General features: G+C 44.5%; 1 protein-coding gene across 2 annotated transcripts in view; it reads left to right on the forward strand.

The window, feature by feature from the left end:
- Positions 1-2,150: 2,150 nt before the first annotated feature.
- Positions 2,151-12,757, forward strand: part of GARRE1 (granule associated Rac and RHOG effector 1) — a 51,466-nt gene continuing 40,859 nt past the window's right edge. The window contains exon 1 of one of the 2 annotated variants that reach the window (XM_042437567.1): positions 2,151-2,269. The gene's annotated coding sequence lies outside the window, so the exon portion shown is untranslated. Of the gene's footprint in view, positions 2,270-7,107; positions 8,767-12,757 lie in introns of those variants that run through there. The other variant, XM_042437566.1, reaches the window with a different exon arrangement.

Below are 12,757 nucleotides of genomic sequence, written 5' to 3' on the forward strand. Positions count from 1 at the left end.
CCCATTCGCTTCCGAGCTCAATATAAGGTGTTGGTAATTACCTATAAAGCCCTAAATGGCTTGGGCCCAGGATACCTAAAGGACCGCCTCTCCCCGTACATTCCGCTTCGCACCCTCAGAACGTCTGGGCAGCAGCTACTGAAGGTGCCTGGGGCCAGGTTAGTCTCCACTACTCGGAGGACGTTTTCCATAGCTGCCCCAGCCCTTTGGAATGCGCTGCCCACAGAGCTCCGTCTACTACCCTGGCCCAATTTAGGAAGGATCTTAAAACCTTCCTATTCCAACAGGCATTCCCCGAATAAATATCCTGTGGGCCTCCCTCCTCTTCCGTGGCCAAGAGGTTGGGCTATGGGGCTTTTTACTTGTTGGTTTGATTTATTTATGTATTTATGTATTTTATTATGTATGTATTTTAATCTGTTGTAAGCCGCCCTGATCGTAGGAAGGGCGGCATATAAATAAAAATTTTATTATTTATTTATTTATTTATTTATCCTTCTGTGTAGCTTTCTGGCTTTCCATGTCTCTGCTGTAAAATTACTTGCTGACCAGGGCAATATATGCCGCATAGCTTGCTATTCATACTCACTTGGGGCCATATGCCCACCGGTCAGCAGCTTTCTGTCTAGCAACAAATACCTCAAAGCCACTTATCTGCAATGGGAGCTGGACAATGGGGCCCTTCCTGCCCCGACGGCTGGGAAAGACTGCATTAGTGGCCTGCATTTTTAAAAGAACCGTGGTCCGTCTGTGAGGAGCGCACACCAGCAGGCTTCTGGGAAAGTGCGCGAGGCCTTCGTTTGCTCCCAAATTGCCAGTGTGAGAAATAGATGCGGACCAAAGCACATCTGGCTTGCCCATTAAAGCATATTGATACAAATGTAATGATGTTAGGATGGCCTCTTGACATTTGGGAAGAATTTGACAATTTGCGGTTGCAGTTTTTTTAATGTGTTGGTGTGGTCTGTTTGCGCGATGTGTGTGTTGTTGGCTACTTCATTTATGTGGAAAATGAATAAACGTATTTGTTTTAAAACCCCAGACCTGTTGCCTTTACTTGCTGAATTTTGGAAGGATCCAGACTCTCCCTCTTTGCAGCAGTCATTATTATTATTACTATTACTATTATTACTATTTTATATTACTATAAGGACAGGCTGGGATGTTGTACCATTTCAAAAAAAGCTTGATACAGTTTATATATATATATATATATATATATATATATATATAATTTCAATAACAATCTGTTTTAATATTGTAACAATTTAATTCCTTTTTAATGTACTGTACTTTTTCCCTTTGTTTTTAACTGTACTGTTTTTTAATGTTGTGATGCCGCTTTGAGCCCCAGTTCTGGGAAAAGAGCAGAATACAAATAAAAAGTATTATTTATTAATATAAATATTTATTATTATTATTATTATTATTATTATTACAGTATTTTCTTATATCCTGCCTTTCTCCCAATATAGAGATTCAAGGTGGCGAACAATAAGTATAAATGCAATTTAAAAACAGTATATTAAATATATATGAATACAACATTAAAAAATACACAATTAAATGATTTTAAGAGTTAAAACAGTTATCACTTTAAAATATAACACGTTAAAAATACAAACCATTGAAATTCATATAGGAAAGGCTGCCTCCACACTGCAGAAATAACGGGGGGTTCTGTAGTTTTGTGAGATAGTACTGAGCCTTTTCGGGGCGGGACTACAAGACCCATCATGCACTGCCAGTGGGGCTTCCGCCTTTTCCCTCCCCTGGATGATAGGGTTCCAGCACAGTCTCTCAGAGGAGGATTCTGGGGGTTGTAGTTCCCCTTTTCTTTACTACAGTACAGTATTCCTTTATTTTCACATGTGGCCCCGCCCCTTCAGCCATGCCCCGCCCCCTGAGAGGCGTCGACTCCTCCCTCCTGTCATTCTCTCGCTTGAGCCCCGCCCACTCAGGCCCTCCCTGGTTTCCGCCTGACGTTCTGCCTCATAAACCCCGCCCTTCCTCAATGCCGTCTCCCGATTGGTCCCTCACTTTCTGTCACTCCTCGCCGATAAGCCCCGCCTCCTCCTCGCCTCCCGATTGGCTCCACTGCCCGATGCTGCCTGTCCTTCCCAGCCTCAGCCTCGCGATTGGCTCCGCCCCGTCTTAGCCCCTCCCCTGGCGCCCGGCTGAGGAGAATCCGCCGCTCCTCCCGCCGCCGCCAGTGTCGCCTCCGCCGCGGAGCGCAGCCGACGCCCCTCCGCTTCGTCCGTCGAGCGAAGTAAGCCCCGGAGGGAAGGAAGGAGGGAGGGAGAAGGGAGCGGGGCAGCGTCGCGAGGGGCCTTTTTCCTGTCAGGGAGCGCCCTCTCTCTCTCTCGGTGCGTCGTTCCTCAGGAGACTCTGAGGGAGGGAGGGAGGCCTCAGGGGCCTCTTGGCCTGGAAGGGCCTTCGCCGCCGGCGCCTCTCCCGAGATGGAGCCCCACCAACCGCCCCACGAAGGACGGAGGGAAGGAGGGTGAGCGGGGTCTGTAGCCCACCGCCGCCGCCGCCGCCCCACGACCGAGGGAGGGGTCTCTCTCTCTCTCTCTCGGGGGAAGGAAGGAAGGAGGAGGAAGCCGGGCGGAGAAGGCTGGGCTTGGGCTTAGCTTGACCCGGTCCTTGTATTATGTGGAGATAGATAGATAGATAGGTAGATACATACATGTCTCCACATACACAGACAGGGCCAAGTGTGTGTCTCTCTGTGTGTATATCTCTCTTTATAGCGCGTGTCTGAGTATTGTGTTGTGTGTGCATATAATGTACAAGGGTGTGTTTCTATATAGTGTATGAGTGTGGAGATACTGTATGTATGTGTGTATATATATATAGCGTCTGCATGCATATATTGGAGGTGTGTGTGTATATATATGTATATATATATAAAGTGTATGTCAGGATAGATATATATAGTGTGTGTGTGTGTGTGGATATTGTGTGCATGTGTATGTATATACACACGTATAATGCCTCTGTGTGTGTGTGTGTGTGTATATATATATATATATATATACAGTATATATATATATAGAGAGAGATATAATGCCTCTCTCTATGTGTATATTGTGTATGTGTGAGGATATATATATACATACATATATATATATATATATGGGTGTGTGTGTACTGTGTGTGTGTATATATAATGCCTCTGTGCGTGTATCTCTATATAATGTGTGTATATAGTGCCCCTGTGTGTGTATAGTGCCTGTGTTGATATGTATCTACATGGTATCTATGGCATCTCCTTGGCCTTCCTGGCCTGTGCCTCAATCCCTTTTTTCCCTGAAGGGAAAGGGGTCCATTTGGGTGCCTTTGGGGGGCTCTGGGCCAGAGGGCGCCTGCCCTGGATTCTGGGGCAGCATCTCCTCTTCCTGTCGGAGGAAGGGATCCCCAAGGAAGGAAGGAAGGATGGCAGCTGGGGAGCTCTTTCCCACACTGTGGCCATGCAGGCTTCTCTCTCTCTCTCTCTCTCTCTGTAATATATACACACACCCCTGTGAAGGGGACAGACTGCCATGCGGGGCATCTTGGTGCCAGGCTCCCCAGGAGGCGACTGGCCCAGCTGCCTTGCTTCCTGGGGCCCTTCCTCAGAGGCATCTCACAAATCCAGGCATTTCAAAGGAAATACTGTAACAAGATTCCTCTAAAGTTGAGCTGACTCTGCTTCAGGCAGAAGTAGCAACCCAGTCTGAGACGGCTTCAACTGCCGTGGCTCACTGGTAGGGAATCCTGGGAACTGTAGTGTACTGTGGCCCTGGACCTCCTTCTGACAGAGAAGGCTCAATGTCGCACAATCGCCAGAGTCCCCAGAGTCCCCTAGCATTGAGCCAGGGCAGTGACAGTGGTCTCAGACTCAGTTATTATTCCTGCAGTGTGTTTTGGACTGTGGTCAGGCACACATAGAGCACTGCTTTGCTCCTGCTTTTGTCGAAACGTGGACCTCCTTTGTGACTGTGATCTGCAGCTCTGCCTGTGGATTGAGGAGATGCCTAGATTCTGCCTTGACTGACAAAGAGAACTGAGTCCACATTCACACAGGTATCTTTGTTGCGTCCTCTGAAACGCCATCTCACACCCCAAATTGGGAACCCCTGCTAGTCTATAGCATAGACAAAACCAATGTACACTCATCCCTCCACATTTGTGGCTTTGGTTATTCACGGGTTTTATTAATATGCTCTCTCTAGGAATCTCTAGGTCCTCCAGTGCAACTCTGTGGTCGACTTGAACCAAAAGTCTCACTTAAGGACCTATGGGGATTCCCAGAGAAGAGTCCACTAGGCCTTTGTAGCTCCTCCAGCGCAATTCTGTGGCCAATGCCTGGCAGATGTTGATCATAGAGTTGCAGGGAAGGACCTTGAGAGAAGAGTCTAGTAGGTCTTGGTAGCTCCTCCAGAGCATATTTTACCACTGTATGCGCTTTGATGCCTTGCTTTGGCTGCTGAGCATACATTGGAAGCTGTGAAATTGCTTGTTGTTGGATCTTATCTCTATCTTATAGACCACTTTCAGAAGCCATGTCTCTTCGCTGATGCTTTTGACGGACAATTTTGTCATTTGAGAATCAAGAGTGCAGTATGTGTTTGAAGGGCAAAAGGGATTGCACCTAATCCCAAGGCTAAGTTCCAGTAAAACACGCTATTTGAATCTAAGAAAATGTGTTTAAAAGTTACTAGACATTGACACTGGTCGGGTTGCTGTGTTTTAAATGTTGGATGAGGCAAAGTATTAAAAAGGAAGTTGTGTTCTCATGGCTTCTTGGCTGTTATGGCCTAGTCTGGTCAAATCTTCATGAAAACCCCTGTACTTTACGCCTTTCCAATCCATAGTGAGCCAGCAAGCCATCATTCAAGTTTCTTTCTCACTTCACTTTACTTCTGTCTCTTCATAATTTGAAATTCACAGCAGGATTATGATTTTAGACGTTAAATTTAAATGTAATCTGATCAGAATAGTGAGTATTGCTATGCATTTAATAGCAGTATTGCAATGCTGTGTATTGCAAAATCTTGTTTGCTTCAACTGGCCATTTTGATGTTCTGCTGAATGTTTTTAGGTGCAGAAAACAAAACTGCTTGGTCTATTGGTCTAACAAGCAATATTATTAAATATTGCTTGTTAGACCAATAGACCAAGCAGCCTGTTTCTAAGGCTATTTCCACTGAGGTGGTTGTGTTTATCTGTTGTGAAACAAACAGTCTTGTGGAGCCTTGAAGACAGATTTAATATCCCCTAAGCTTTAATGAGTCCACTTCATCAGATGCATGGAGCCTTACTCACAGATTGGCAGCCACATCTACATATATATATGTATGACTGTGTATTTTGGGAAGGTGTTACAGGGAAACGAAATGCAAGATGGACAGACAGTAACAATAATGTGTGAAAGCCTGTTTGTAGGATAGCTGCAGCGAAGATTAACAGAAGCAGCAGTGTCTCTGGCTACAGGAACATCCTGCCATTGTAAGGCTAATTCCACGTCTAGTGGGATGAAAACCCTATAATCTCAGTTCAGGCGCCAGATGATGGAAATAGCTCTCCTGACAAAGCGGGGCTCTGCCCTTTCATGCAGAAGCACACAGCAAAAGGATGGAGATGGTGGTCAGACTGAAATGAGTCTAGATAGGAAACCATGCAGATAAAGCCATATTTGTCACCATAAGTCAAAATGATTTGAAGGTACATAACACACACATAAATGTGGCATGTGCTTATATTCTGTCTTCTGTTGGTTAATTACATGAACGTAATCTAACCTGCAAGAGGCAGCGTGGCATAGTGGTTTGAGCATTGCGTTATATGACTCTGGAGACCAGGGTTCAGCCATGAAATCCACTGGGTGATCTTGGGCAAGGCACACTCTATCAGCCTCAGGGGAAAGCAAACCTCCTCTGAACAAACCTTGCCAAGAAAGCCCCATGAGAGGTTTGTCATTTGGAAATAACGTGAAGGTGCACAACACTTCTGTGTCTTTATAACTGCAAGTAAAACCATCTCTGATGGAGTGAAAAGGGAAGCAAAACTGCTCATTGGATCAACAGGATTGCTTGCTGCTTTCTTCTCTCCACGTAAGAGTATGCTCGGCCCTTTGCGTTTGTGGCTTTGACATTTCCAGATTTGATTATTTGCGGATTTGATTAATAGACTCTCCCTAGGAATCCAGAGAAATTCTGCTGGAAGTTGGCCATAGAGTTGCACAAGAGAACCTAAAGATTCTTAGAGAAAACACTCCTCTAGGCATTTGTAGACCCTGCAACATGATTTTGTGGTCAAATCCTGGCAGATGTTGACCACAGAGTTCTGCTGGAGGACCTAGAAATTCCCAGAGAGGTGTTGTCTCAGGTTCAAAAGTACCGTTTATTCATTTGCATTTCCCCCCCTTTCCCAGGGGCCTTGTGGCCCTAACCCCAGCGAATGCGGAGGGACAAGTGTATGGAAATTATCTGTGAACACGAGAGTTGATGTTCCACACGCGCAGGACAGAGAGTTGCAGGGTTTGAATGAGGTTTGGCATGTTCTGCAATGAAGAATGAAGTTGTAGCACATGTTGGAAGGTACAAAAGCTGCAGACATAAGAAAGGATATGAGATAACTGTACAAGCAGCTATTGGAACCGCTGATAGACCTAAGGGTCTAAAATTGTCCACCCACGTATAGAAATGCCCAGCTGAATTAAATTCTGTATTGATTGTTTTTGTGTGCAGGGAAGTAATTTCTGTGTATGAATGCCTATTATGCTTCGAAATCACTATGAATTATTGTGAATTACAAGGCCCAGGTCCCTCATCCATGCAGACTTGTGTGAAGACAGCTAAAGCGCACAACTGAACTACGCTTGTAAAGAGAGAATATGCATACCGTGAACATTGGGCCCTTGGTATCTGCTGGGGTTTGGTTCCAGGACCCCTGTGGATAGCAAAATCTGTGGATGCTCAAGTCCCATTAAATACATTGGCATAGTACAATGGTGCCCCTTACATAAAATAGCAAAATCAAGGTTTGCTTTTTTGGAATTTATATGTATTTTTGAATATTTTCAAACCTAGACGCTTGAATCTGTGGATAAAAAAATCTGGGGATACAGAGGGCTGACTATAATATGATGGATGCTTTTTCCTAGTCAGATCCCATAGGAGGGAATGCAGTCATTTTGAAGCGAAACATAACTCTTCAGTATTCACAATCTCTGTACAGGGGCACAATGTCCAGGAACCATAAGACCAAGTGGGAGCCGCCACCAGCCCGGTCATTCCAGCCGTTGTTGAGCAGCTCACACTCTCCTCCAACACACAGCTAGAGAATGGATGCATTGTTAGGTTTATAGTTTCTTCCTATGGCTTGACAGAAGCAAGCCAGAGCACCAGCTGCTGCCATGTTCACATGAAGTTATAAACCATGGAATGAAGCTTTGGAGTTTCCTTTCAGCTGTCCTGGTTGATAGTGGGGAAAGGTTGGGTAGCATGCATGCTCACAGTGCTTGTCGTCTTTAGGCTTGGTTCCTGTGGCTTCTTGGTTTAGGATTATGTCTTTACGGGGTCAACTCTTCTCCAGCAGCATGTCTCAAATGAGTTGGTTTTCTTCCCATCTGCCTTCTTCACTGCCCAGTTCTCGCATCCATACGTGGGGATGGGGAATACGATGGCTTGTATGAGTCTGACTTTTGTGCTGAGTTGTGTGTCTTTGCATTTTTGGATCTTTACTGGTTCTTTCATGGCTGCCCTTCACATTCCTGTAGTGGTAGAATTCAAAGGTATAGCCATGTTAGTCTGATTCCACAGACTAACATGGAATCAGCCATGTCAGCCTTTGGGGGCTTCCAAAAAGATTTTGGGCAGACAAGACACAGCTTCCTGAGTAGAAGCTGAGTATTAAAGAATGGAGACACAATGCCTCATGTTTGTGGTGGAAGAAATGAAACAGACCCTGATTCCTGTGTGTGCTTTCCTTGTCTGTGTGGCGTGTTGATCCCAGCAAGATGGCTCTTGGTGCAATGCAGCAGTTGCCAGTGCAAGCCAGGCAAGAGACTGTGCTTGTCTGCAAGAATCGCACCGACTCCAGGCAAGCCAGAGCCATAGGCACTGAGGACCGTTCTGAGCGTGGCATTGCAAAGTCCGTAACAGTTGTTCTGCACATCCGCCAGCCATGCTCTTGCGCTGAGAGCTCACCTCTGGCAGCGTGTCACAGGCGGCCACGTTCCGGCACTCGCTCCCGTCTCTCATGCCGAGGCTGACAATAGCTAGGGAGATAAGAAAGGACAGCTTTTATCTCTCCTCCACCCCACCTTGGGGTTGGTGCTTTCAGAACCCTATAGATGTACATTCAGATTGTGTCTGAATCCAGCCACATGCTGTGCATTCAGCTGTGTTTTCAAGCACAGATCACTCGCGATGTGGAAACTCGTCTTACTAACATGAGGTCAGTTTCTCGCAGTGGATTGGTGTGTAAATAGAGTGGCCCAAATACTCTAAAGGCACTGGATTCTCTCTGATCTTGGAAGCTGTGCAGGGTCAGTCATGGTTAGTACTTGGGTGGGAGACTGCCAGCAAATACTGGGTGTTGCAGTCACTTTCGGAGAAGAATGAAATGAACCTTTATTCCTTTGTGATTTCCTTTTCTGTATTTCAGAGAAGAAAAGAACCTGCAGAAGCACTTCTGAGTAGTCCCCACCTAAGAGAACCCATAAAAGTGGACAGGTGACTTGAAGGCACCCAAAGAGAGACACAGGATCATTGCTAGGTGATATGTGCTAATAATCTCTGGATGGCACCTCAGTTTTTTAGGGAGAGGGAGGCATCTGGAAGGTTCCCCGTTGAAGAAAGGCAAGGAAGTGCTTTCACAGTTGCGTTGGTTTTAACCTTTCATGTTCCTTAAAGTTTTTCCTCCTAAGATGTGCTTTCACGCTTGGTTGAGGTTGAGGAAAAGGCTTCATTGTTCTGCGCTCCTTGTTTTCCAATTTCCCTCTTGCTTGTTTGTGTGTGCAAGCGCCAGATGCAATTCATTTTAATCTAAGTGGCACTGCCTGTCTCCCAGACCTGGCCTCCTTTTCTGGGGTCACTCTTTTTCTTTGTGTGCGTTTCTTTTACACAAGCAAGGAAATGCTGCTGCCGTTAATAGAAGATAACTTAGTTGCCTGGCTGCTTGACATTCATTCAGTGATTATTCAAAACGTTGATTAAATGTTGCAATGGTAGAAGTTATTTGGTGTACAATTCATTGGAGATTCTCTGCAGTGTAAATTAATATGTCTGTTTAGAAGCCCATCTAAAGCAGAGGACAAGATGTGAAGTAACAAAGTGAAGATGAATCAAGACACAACCGAGACGTTTCCAGGCAGCACTAAGGCCGATCAAGGGGTGTAGTTTCAGCCTGTTTTGGGAAGCCAGTTTTGCAGTTGCATCCTCTAGCTTTGCAACTGAAATCCCAAAAGTGGGATTCAGAATAGCAATGGATCCTCAACCTTTGGTCTTCTGGACTTCATCCCCCAAAGCCCCAGCCAGCATGGTCAATGGTGAGGAATTCTGGGAGGTGAAGTCCAAAACATCTGGGAGATTAAGGACCTGGAACCATTGTGTTTAGAGCATTGGCCAGTTTTAGTAGTTCATTGTAACCTTATTGGTTTTGTTCAGTTGTGAAAGGTTGTTCATAGAGATCCCTTGAGATTGCAATAGCGAGTACATTTCTATGCCACTTAACCTGTCTGGATGTCGTAAAACATATGATTATGTTTTATGACCTCCAGAGATTTGGAGCTTTTACTAAGATGTGGAGCTCCCAGGTGGCCTTGAGAAGTCTGCAGTGTGAATAGAAACACCTGTCAACCTGGACAGTGTCAGCGACAGGCTTCTATGAAGCTGAAGACTGTTTCTGAGCTTCAAATCTCAGAAATCGTCCAGATAATGTGTTTCCCCAGTAGCAAGAAAATAAACGAATAATATGGACGCCTGTCGCAGGAACTGCTGTGATCCTTTCTTTCCATTGCATATCTCAATTACCATGATTCATGCCTTTGTCTCTATCAATGTGTATACAGCTGGAACATGAATCAGTGATTCCTCTTGTAGCTGAATATTGAAGAACAGGTCGAGGGGTCCGTTCTCATAACTATTCTTCTGAGTAGATTACTGTGTAAATGCTCCAAATAAATTACTCCCACCAAAGACCTTGGTTGAAGGAACTCTAAAATGCTTAGTGCCATGTTGCAGTAGTAATGGGTTGAAATAAATGGGCATTTGGACTTTGCACAACATTCACAATCCACTGAAGAAAGCAATGTGTAAAATCAGGGGAAGGTAGGTGAGTTTTAAAGCTGTAGTCCTAAGCCTGCCACATTTTTGGTCTTTGCTCTACATGGTTTCTAACAGAACTGCTAATTGTTTGTTTACGTATAATAAAACATGCTAATTTTCTTATAATGACTTCATAGGGGCATAAATCCATCTTTAATGGTTTATAAATCGGGGCTATAATGTATTTGCAGTAACCTGACTGAAAAGGTAAACTATTTTTAGAAGGGGATTTACCTCATTGAGGGGAAAACGCTATTTGAAAATCAGCTTGGATTGTTATTTATTCCTCTGCTTTACTAGGTCAATTCCTATAGTTTAACATCATCTGAACCCATATAGGAGCTGCAACTACGGAAGTACAAGGAAGTAAAATGTATTGGTGAAGCCAATGTTTGTGTTGGTTGTAAAACCAGTGTAAACTACTAGAGCAGTGCTGTGTGAGCATTTGGTTGCTACAGGGATGTAAATCATGTTCAGGCATGCAGAAAAGAGAATCCTAAGAGAAGGTCCCATCCTGTTTTTTAAAGGGCCGTTGTTCTCCAAAATAGCCTTTAAATGTTGAATTGTGGCCACTGTGCCAAGGCTTCTGGAGTTCAGCCAGCTGAGATCTGGCAGGAGAGATAAAATGACCCCTAGACCCACGTCCGCTCTGGTCCTGAAAGCTATGCAGGGTCAGTCCTGGTTGGTACTTCGGTGGGAAACTGCCAAGGAATACCAGACGCTGTAGGCTGGATTGTGGAGGAAGGAGCTGGCAAAAGCATCTCTGAGGATTCCTTGCCTACAAAAACCCTCTGAAACTAAGGGCACATGCGCTCAGACCCACATCTGCTTTGCCCCCATTCACAAAGTTTAGAAAAAGGGTGAAGAGGGATGATGACAAATGTATGTAATATTACATACACATAGTGTAGCAAAAGGGTGCGTGGGACGTTTCCCCCCACTCTCTCTCTCTCTCTCTCATATATATATATATATATATATATAAAAGAGTCAAGCTGCCAGCTATGTGAGGAAAGCCCTGGGATGCCCTTCCCTTGAGAACTCATTCAGTGATTCATTTCTACAATCTTTGTAAGTTCAGTTAGCTAAGGGCTTGTTTATTCGCTGTATTTTTTAAAAAGCAACCTGCTGTTTCCATACTTCTTGGAAACTGGAGTTCCTTTGATTCCTTTACCTCGCCTGATGGTTTCACAGATGTTAATGAAAATACTGATGGACCTCTGGGATAAGGTTTGAGAGTTGCTCAAGAGCGAGACTTGGAAGCCCTGGTCCCCCCTCTTTCTCTTCCCAAAGTCTATGTACTTAAATAAAACTGTTTTAATAAAATGTTAAAATTTGAATATGCACGAATGTGCAAATGAAAATATGCATACTAAATAAAACAAAATACAGTGGGCCTTTGTTATCCATTGGGGTTTGGTCCCAGGATCCCCTGTGGATAACAAAATCTGTGGATGCTCAAGTCCCATCGAATACAGTGGCATAGCAAAATGGTGTCTCTTATATAAAATGTCAAAATCAAGGTTTGCTGGTTGAAATTTATACTTTTTTGGAATATTTTCAAGCCGTTGCTGCTTGAATTCATGGGGGGGAAATCTGTGGATAAGGAGGGATGACTGCATTTTTATTCACTTACTATGTAGAGTTGGAGGGGGGCCGTGATGTTTGCATCTAGATGTAAAGAGGTGTCTCAAGGGGAAAAGTCTGAGTACCTCCATATTAACCTTATTTTAAAGAGGTAACAAGAAGCTCAGGGTGAAGGAGTCTATAGCCCTGCCTGTATAAGCCTGGCTTTCCATATTCAAAGTGCTTCAGAGTGAGTGAGCAGAAGGGTGCTGTTGCATAGTTGTGGGCTTTTTGCAGGCCTTCGGTCTAATTGAGCCGGGATCTTTTGCACTTCATCCCTAATCAGGGGCTATTAGGAATTTGCCACTTAAAAGGAGTTTATTTTTAACACAATGAACTATCTTGAAACAATCCCTTAATTTGCCTTGGTGCTAATTGGTTCGTAATTTCCAGAGTCCTTGGGAGCGGCTGCCACAGTTCTTCGTTATTTGTCTTTCCCTCTTTAAATCCAGGAGACAAGGGAGCAGCTCTCTGGGCGCCAGCATTGCAACCCTGATTGCCGGATGCAAGCGCATGCTGTGGCTGCTGCACATGATTTATAAACCAGAAGCCCAAGGATGGAAGCGCGTGTGTGTGTTAAGGCTGGCAGCTGCCATAATGCAAAGTTGTAGTTCCTCTACTTATGCTTATTTCCAAGAAGAGTAGGAGGGACAAGTTTGGCACCAGAGATGGACAGCCATGCCCTGGACCCTTTTCCCCTTGGGATAACTCAGCACACTTGGTTGGTGGTCATCTTTTTAAAACCAGTTTCTGCATGGAATGAATGGAATTATTATTATTATTATTATTATTATTATTATTATTATTATTATTAT

This window comes from Sceloporus undulatus, chromosome 8 (genome assembly GCF_019175285.1).
Source record: "Sceloporus undulatus isolate JIND9_A2432 ecotype Alabama chromosome 8, SceUnd_v1.1, whole genome shotgun sequence".
Taxonomy (NCBI): domain Eukaryota; kingdom Metazoa; phylum Chordata; class Lepidosauria; order Squamata; family Phrynosomatidae; genus Sceloporus; species Sceloporus undulatus.